Raw genomic sequence first — 8,655 nt, 5'->3', positions numbered from 1 at the left:
GTGGCAGGGACGCGCGTGTGGCGCATACTGTGCGTGGCAGGGACACACGTGTGGCGCACCCCATATGTGGCAGGGACGCACGTGTGGCGCATACTGTGCGTGGCAGGGACACGCATGCTGTGCGTGTGCAGCGGGCAGCCAGGTCGCCTTGCAGTCAGGGTGTTGCCAAGGGCCCCGGTGAAGCCCAAGGGCAGAGCCCCCCCCGCCCTTCCTCAAGGGGGTCTCACCCCACTGGGTCCCACACAGACATCCTGGGCCTGTGTGCAGCAGGGCAGTTTAGTCTCTCCCTCCCGCAACTTTTACCTCTGCCCCACAAGGGGCGAGTCTGGGGGCCCGCTCCCCTCCCAGGGTGTGAAAGCAGAGGGTAAGAGCAGGACTCTTCCTGGCCCTGGGAGAGGCGCCTTTCCCTGGGAGGAAATTAGGAAACAAATCATTGAAGCTGAAGTGTAAGGAAAGGGCTCAGGCAGGCAAGGAGAGGCTGAAACTTTTCTGTGCGAACAAATCAAGGTAAGGATTTGCTTCCTGCAGGTTGTCTTTGGTGGTTGTGCTGGGAAAGGCTTGTGGCTGCTTGTCAGCCCTGGAGCCACCCCCCAATATTGCCAACCCTGCTGTGTCTGTGAGTCAGACTCTTAAAAATCAAGAGACTGGGAGTGTAAATCACAAGATGCTGTTTTTGAAATGCATATGTGCAGTTCTCGGGGCAAAGGCAGTGGGGCGCAGAGCCCCAGCCCGCAGCAGGCAGCTTGCCTCTGCCTTGTACACAGATTCGGGGGCATGTGACCCACATGTCTCCCCTGGCCCTGGGGTTCCATTCACCCCACTCTCTCCTTTACCGTGGGGGCCTCAATCTCTCTCCTGCCCCTTGCCTTCCACAGACTTACCAGCTTGGCACTCTCTACATGTACCAGAGGAAAAAAATCCTGAGATTTGATCTATCGGGAGATCATGAGTCAGAGTTAATTTGACTTGGCAATCTAGATTCACAGAAGTTTAGGGCTGGAAGAGACCTCATGAGATCATGGGGTCCAGTCCCCCTGCTCTGGGCAGGAAATCGGGAGTCTCATGATTTTTTCATGAGAGTTGGTGGCATTACTGCAAGTTTCATGAGAGTTGGTGGCATTACTGTGTCGCCAACCACAATGGGTTGGGAAGACTCTCTTCCCTGGAGGCTAAACAAAAGGAGCCCTGAAAGGTGCCTTTCTGGGGCGGTTTTTGGTATGATAGAAAGTTATGTTTGAGGTCCGGGGTTGGAGGGGAAGGTTGCTCACCAGCAGAGCTGCATTAGTTGTGGGAAGGTTTTCACGGGCCTGACTGAAAAAACCAGGAACTGAGTGGGAGGTGTGTGTAAATTGGTTGCAGTGGTGCGTGTGACAGCATCAGACCAATTCGTCACCTTCAGTTGTTTGGGCCTAGGCCCAGTAAGTAACTTATTGGCCTCCCTCGGGTGGGGAGGCTGCAGGGAAGGTGACGACTGAGTACTTGGGACAAATAATAGTGAAAACAGGGACAGGAGCGGAGGCCAAAGGTTCATGACAGGAGTGCCGAAGAAGTGGGGTGGGTGGGATGGGTGGCATTGAGCAGAGCACACTGGCTCTCAAATGAGTCCAAAGAGCCAGCGGACGCTGCCCTGTGATACTCTGCTTGGAGACAGGAGTGAACAAGGGCAAGGAAAGCGGTCCCACTGCTTCTGGGGTGTGACAGCATCAGAAACCTGCTAAAAGTCAGTAGCTGGTAGAAGCTACAGGTGTGATACAGTCTTCAGGAAGAGACAGAAATGGATCTTGTCCTGGAGCTTAGTGGAAAGGCAGACTTGGACGTCTGAGCGAGGAAACTGCCAGCTGCTACCACGGCAGGGCAACAGGACTTGGTACGTGCTCCCTATTTGTATAAGAGATCCCAATTTGTATAATCAATTTCTTCCCCTAAAAGAAACAGCCAACAACAAGTCCCCAGGGTCAGTTAAGTGCTTGGGTGAAGGAGGGTCAGCAGTATCAGTATTCAGCAAAAGTCAATTCTGTGGGCATCGCACATGCATGCGGCTGCTCCTGATAATAGACCTGAGGGGCCGGACCTGAGTCGACTGAGGCTGATGAGGGTACGGTACTCTATAAAGCAGTCTGGTTGTTGCTGAACTGGGATCGTTGTGCTCTTAAAATAGGAGGAGGAACGTTTTGAAGTAATAGTAATGGCTAGACTAACCCCTTCACAAGGTAATTGATCCAACTGCAATAATGGTTCTTAGAGACAGCAGTAGGCAAGTGCGCCTGCTTCTGTGCACAGAAAGAGGTGTAATTTTTCATAGCTGGAGAAAGTAAGGAGAAGACTATAGGAAGAGCCTTTGATATTTGCAGCGAGTTTGTAAATGGTGGCCAGAGTTTGCTTATTTGCGGATAGCCAAACCCCCTCCCCATTCTTTTCTGTGAAGCTGCAGTCACAGAGGCTTTTCTGTGAGTTTGCAAAGTTATGACAAATTGCGGGGAAATGCAGGGGAGCTGCTATAAGAAGAGAAAAGCTGCCATCTTGTGGTGAGGAGCCGCTCTTACTTTTACTCTGCGCAATTTACTGATCAGGGAGGAAATAAATGTCGATTGCTTGGGCAGAATCAGCGGCTATCCTGCTTAGAAACCCTGTGACCAGTATCCAATAAGAACAGCATGCTGGTGGGTTATTGTGCACCGTGTTTATTTTATTCTGCCTTTTGCAGGTGTTTATATGACTTGTTGAGAGCATGGTCTAATTTCTCAGCACTGCCCTCTGCTCTAAGACGGTGAAAGGGGACAGTGACAGAGGAAGAATTGCCAGCCTTAAAGCAGGTCTAGGATTAAGCCTGCCAGAATGAGCACCGTCTGACTGCCTGCCCTCGGTGCGTAATCCCCACTCCACGTAGCTGAGTCAGCATGAGGCGCTGTGCATCGAATTGCCAGGGGGGAGTTCATCCGCTGGCTTTTTTGCACCAGAACAGGCCACAGCCAAAAAAAATGGAGTTAATCTTTGAAGAATAAAATAAAAACTTATTTATTAGACTGGCTGGTCTACTGAGGGCTTTCTCTTGAATTAAAGTGACTGATCCTCCTGGAGTTTCTGGAGCAGCCCGGAATTTTAAAAGCTACCTTGAAACAGGACTTTTGTTCCCAAATCATGCTGCCTGTCAAATCGGGGGATGGGAGGTGTGTCACTGATGAAGGCGATGCCCCTGCTGATGCTGCTACGTCTTCCCCATCTCAGAACAAGTTGTTTGCAGAATCCAGAGAACCAGGTGTGTTTCTTTTGGATCTCCACTTCGGATACACTTGTGAGGGCCAGGCTGTACAAAGTGAAGTGGTCTGGAGGCAGAGGGATACCAGACATCCTTCTCTTCCTCTGGGCCAAGTACATGAGCCAGGTTTGCAAACTGACAACAGGGGTGGATTCTAAAACAGCCAGCTTTGTTAAGTATTTTGCAGGGCAATTGCTGCGACAGGGGCAAGTGTGCACAATGACTAACAGGAGCCCGTGAACCATGCTTTCCTCATGGTTTTTCAAGATCCTGAAGCGGTTTTGAGAGAAATACAACCCGCACAATGCTACCCTGGTGAACCACCGCAAGATATGGCAAGAGACACCACATTACTGGTAGATTTACTACCTGGTGAAAACTGCCAGGCTGTGTGGGAGTGAATCTTACTGCTCGAGCCCCCAAGGTCTGGAATGCATGTGTAAGTGGTGCAGCACATACTCTGGACTCATTCAAGAAACATTTGGATGCTTATCTTGCTGAGATCCTTTGACCCCAGCTGATTTCCTGCCCCTGGGGCAGGAGGCTGGACTGGATGATCTTCAAGGTCCCTTCCAGCCCTAATGTCTATGGAATCTTCCACAAAGACCTGCAGAAGGAGCACAGATACCTGAGCTCGCAGGTAGCCCACCAGGCACTCCCCTTGTGGGCATGGAGAAACAGTGCAGGGCAGAGTGGTCCACTGAACTTCCTGAGGCCAACCTGCCGCTGGCAGGCAGAAATGATCGACCACCTCTTCTGGGACTGCCCACATGCTAGGGAGGTGTGGAAGAAAGTCCGTGCACTTCTCCTGGTGGTGACAGGTTTCAGAAACCTGACCAGGGAAGCAGTTCTCTATGGGCACCTGACCATGGGCAAGGAACCCCAACAGCTTGCTTCAACCAGTTCGTATCCTGCTTTAGGTATGCACTGTGGAAAACCAGGAACCTGCTCATAAACAGACACTCAGACCCCAAAGTCGAAGACTGTATTAAAATGGGACTAAGTGAAATGTATTGGTACTACAGGAGGACAGAAGAGGATGACGGGACAGAAATGGGAGACCTCATCTGGTTGACAGGGGTCTGGGATAGACTTTTTCAGGAGTAGACCCTCTGAGGAGGGCAGTGGATGGGAGTACAGGTATAGAGATAGGTTTGTGGTTGTGCGGTGCGAACTGTGTAACAGATTTTTAGTGTGGTTTGAGCTGCCAAGTGAATTACAAGGGCCACTTGGCAGAGTGCTGGAGGTGAAGTTATATATGTATGTGTGTGTATATATATAAATATATATATAGTTTGCAAATATATATATATTTGCAAAAAAAAACAACAAAAAACCAAAACACTGAAAACTGCGCCCCTACTGGTGCCAGGCATTATCTTGATCAGGACTGTTCTTTGCACACTGTTGTTGCATAGACCCAAAACTGATCAGCTGCTGTCAATTTTAGAGCTACTAATAGCTGTCTTTGTCATGTCCAGGACTGCGTCCTAGATTCTTCTCTCTGAAAATTGGTCATTTTATCCTTTCCTAGCAAATTAACCTACTGTCAAAATGCATCATGGACAGCTGATACCATGAAAATGCTTGCTAATGCAAAATGGGAGAGAACCACCAATTCAATTAAATTCACCAATTTCATTTTAAACTAATGCTGAGATGTGTACTTGAGAGGGTGGTGTGAGCTGGTGCTGGCAGATTGACTCCATGGGTGCTGACAGACATGCAGCTCCCTGCTCTAACTCACGGTGCTTTACAGAAAGTGCCATGAGTTAGAGCAACCTGTCCGACCCAACAGACGTTTGCTATTTAGTTGGGGATGCAGGGATCAAGCTTCACTTTGGAACTGAACCAGCAGAGAGGTTGCCTGCCCACCTTCCCAGCTTTGGTGCTGTCTGCAGGATGGAAGTGGGGAGAATGGAGGGGAGGGAGCTTGGGGCTGGGGTTTGCCCAGCCTGAGCTGGAGGGGGAAGGGGCTGGGGTGGGGGCCACAATGCAGGGGGGCTCCAATCCACTCGCTCCCAGCTTAGAGCTCCTTAACCCAGTAAACCCCAGCCTAGAGCTCCCTCCTTTCCCTTCTCCCACCCTGCAGACAGCCCCAGTCATGTGCAGGGAATAACAGAAGTTAATGAAGGTGTTCCACTTTGGAGCACCTTCATCCAAATTCTCACTAGATGAGGGTTAATTTATTGTGTGATTGGGCAATTTTAAAATGCTCTGCAGCTGTGCGCTTCTGTCGGGGCACAGCTATAGAGTGCTTTCAAGGGGGCGATTGTGTGACAAATGTCACTTCTGTCAGCACCCTGAGTTTGTTTATTTGCCTGATGACAGTTTTTCTTCTGCAGCACAAGACAGAAAAATTGTGAAATGACCAACTTGCAAGGAGCAAAGAACAGGGGTGGCTAACCTGTGTCATGGGTGCCACAAGTGGCATGGGCAGCCTCTTTATGGGGCACGCAACAGATTAGGGAGAGGACAAGCAGATAGGGAAGGGAGCAGAAAGCAGAGCAGCAGCTCAGTCAGGGAGCAGAGGGGAGGGAGCAAAAGGCAGAGTAGCAGATCGGTCAGGAGAAGGGGATCAGAGTGGCAGTTTAGGAGGGTGGGGGCTAATTTGTGGCGTTCCTGCCCCAGTGGCCTAGGACACTCCACAGTAGCTATTAACAGCCAGGCAATTGAACAGAATTACTTGGGAGTGACTTTGGGGTATATAAGTAGGGAGTCTGACTTTGTCTCTTCAGCACATCAGCAATGATGTGACATTTGTGTTGCATGTCTTCTTTGTGCTACCTTGAGGGCTATGCTGCAGTTGTAAATTAAGTGTTTTTTCAGATCTGTACCGTTAGATCCTGAGTTGTTAATCAGAATTGCTCCGTTGAAAATGGAAGTCCATTGGCTCACACTAGCTGGGAACCTGGCTAATGGTCTTTAAAACTCCTGGAGAGTCTCTTGGTGGAACTGTGGTCTGTCGAGGTGATGCATTGTGAGAGTCGTTGTCTTTTAAGTCTGAAGAGAGGTTCTGCATTGCTAGAAGTGATCCCCTTCCTTTTCAGCCTATTCTTTCCTGTAATACAGGGTGTTTCACATCAGGGCCTTGATGAGTTTGTCAGAGGCACTGAGGGCTCCCTCTTCATACTCTGGTCTACTTGCTGAGCTGACCTCTCTTACTGCTACGAGGCCACTTTGCTGAAAAAACCCAGTTTGCTCTCCTTTGAGTGGAGCACATCTCCTTTGCTTATAGGAAAACACACAACTAGCCTATTCCACAGGGAGACTTGACTCAGCCTTAGTGTTACTGACCCTTTGCTCTTTGCACTTCCTGTGCTACCCATTCTGTTTGTTTCCATGTCTATTATGTGTCTGCTCCTTTTTTCTGTCCTGGTGTTTCCTAGGTGCCAGTGCCACCTCCCCGAGCTTATCACGCATTTGCCTAGCATCTCAGGGAAAGCTAGTGGGGGAGATGTGTAGCCTGCTAGATGGAGCTGGATGGAATGGGTGGCCTGGGGAAGTTATTCTGTTGTCCAAAGTCATGATTAAAGTGAGTGAGTCAAATGTGCAGCTGTTATCCCTGGGGCCAGCTCTGTTGACTTTGATGAACATACGCTGATTGAACCTAGCTGAGGGTATGATTAGAAATGAAGTAAAGAGGTGCAGCAGCTGAGCTGAATTCAGACTCCTCATTTGGTGGGTTCATTCTTCATGCTCTTCTTGGATTCAGTGACCTGACCTTCGACTGGGGGAGGTGGGGAGAGGTCATGGATATTTCAGCCCAGATTGTGGCCAGGCCCAAATGGCTGCACAAAAGGGAGTGACTGCTTCAAACCTCCTCACTTTCCGGGACAGATCGGGGCAGGGAATACATGCTGAAATCGTCTCAAAGGATCCTGGGAGGAATTGTGGCTGAATCGGCTCAATTCCTCCTGAGGTCTCCTGCAGCAACACAGCTCCTCCACATCTTGTCTAGGCTGTACAGAGCGAGGTGTAGCTCTCAGAGGGACGGATGAACCATGTGTTGTGTAATGGATTTCTGTGTTTCTTTCAGCTGTTTATTGAAATTGAAGACATCATTGATGCCGCCTTTTCCCTGGTTACCTTTGAGTGATAGAGACAGGAAGGACCCACAGTAGTTATCACACCCTGGTGACTACGAGTCAGTACAGTGTTTCTTTTATGCATCTTCTGTTTGCATAATCAAGCCCTGGCTTCAGTTGCTTCCCTTGTCTGATCAGGTACAAGGATTTCAGTGAGTTGCAATTCGCTGCTTCAGCTGATGCTTCAGCAAATTGTTTCCCTGGTAGGGTTCACTGAGGTTCCCTCCATGGCCCTGACAGGATGACTAATGCAGCGACAGATTTCAAATGTCACTCTAATATATTTTTGGTGTTGCTTTTATGAGGCATCAGATCGGGGAAGAGAAAGTTTAAGTAGCATGTAAATTATGATATGAGTCTGAAATGACTCTTCACACTTGTATGGCTGATACTATTGCTTGATCCTAGAATGACTGTGATGCAACCTAATTCTACAGTAAGATGGTGTGGTAACGGGTGAGGCAATATCTCACCGACAAGTGAAAATTTTTAGTCACGGTGTGCCTGTACATGAGCCGGGAGGCTGCTTCAACGCACTGTAATTACAGTGTGTTGGGGCAGATTTGATTAATTGACTCTGTTGGAGCATGGTAATTAGCATGCTCCAGCCAGCCTCCGTGTCTTGCGTATCGGCATCTCCACGCTTCATAAGGGCAACGGGGACGCTTTAATTCAAGCTTGTTCAATGAGCTTTAGATAAAGCGCTCTTGCCACCAGTTTGAAGCACGGGGACACTGATACATGAGATGCTGCAGGTGCTTTAATTAGAGCAGCTTTTGGAGTACTCTAATTAAAGTGCCCTCCCCCCCGGCATGTGTAAAAATGCCCAGGCATTTTTGTGGTACTATAAAATAGGTTGTTTAATTGAGCGCATGCGCACACACGCTCACTCACACTATTCTGCTTGATGGTTTCTGCCATGCTTCATCTTCAGTTACTAATATCAATAAGTTGGTATAGCACTTTCATTCTTCTGGCTGCAGTAGCTCAAGGTTTCCTTCAGGTTACTGAAGTCATTTTACTTTCAGTGGAGATCTTTTAATTTTCGTAGACCAGGCCAGGTGAGCTGTATGATGGAGGGGAAAAACAAAGAATGCCAAGATTGCAGGATGTGGGAGGGGTTGAAGGTGTCCATGAAATTCTTCCTTCCTAGTATTGATCTGATGCCCCAGTTATTTCTCCACCAAGGGTGCTTGATTGGGCATTAAAGATCCCCCTTTTTAAGCACGCTCTCAGTCTCTTTTTGCTCAGGCTAGATTCCCTCTGGGAGCTTTTGTGTCCAGCAAGGGTGTCCTTTAGCAGCCATTGAAG

Source organism: Crocodylus porosus, unplaced genomic scaffold, assembly GCF_001723895.1.
Source record: "Crocodylus porosus isolate Cpor-Errol unplaced genomic scaffold, CroPor_comp1, whole genome shotgun sequence".
NCBI lineage: Eukaryota > Metazoa > Chordata > Crocodylia > Crocodylidae > Crocodylus > Crocodylus porosus.
The sequence above is the reverse complement of the archived record's forward strand: the minus strand, read 5'-3'. Positions refer to the sequence as shown.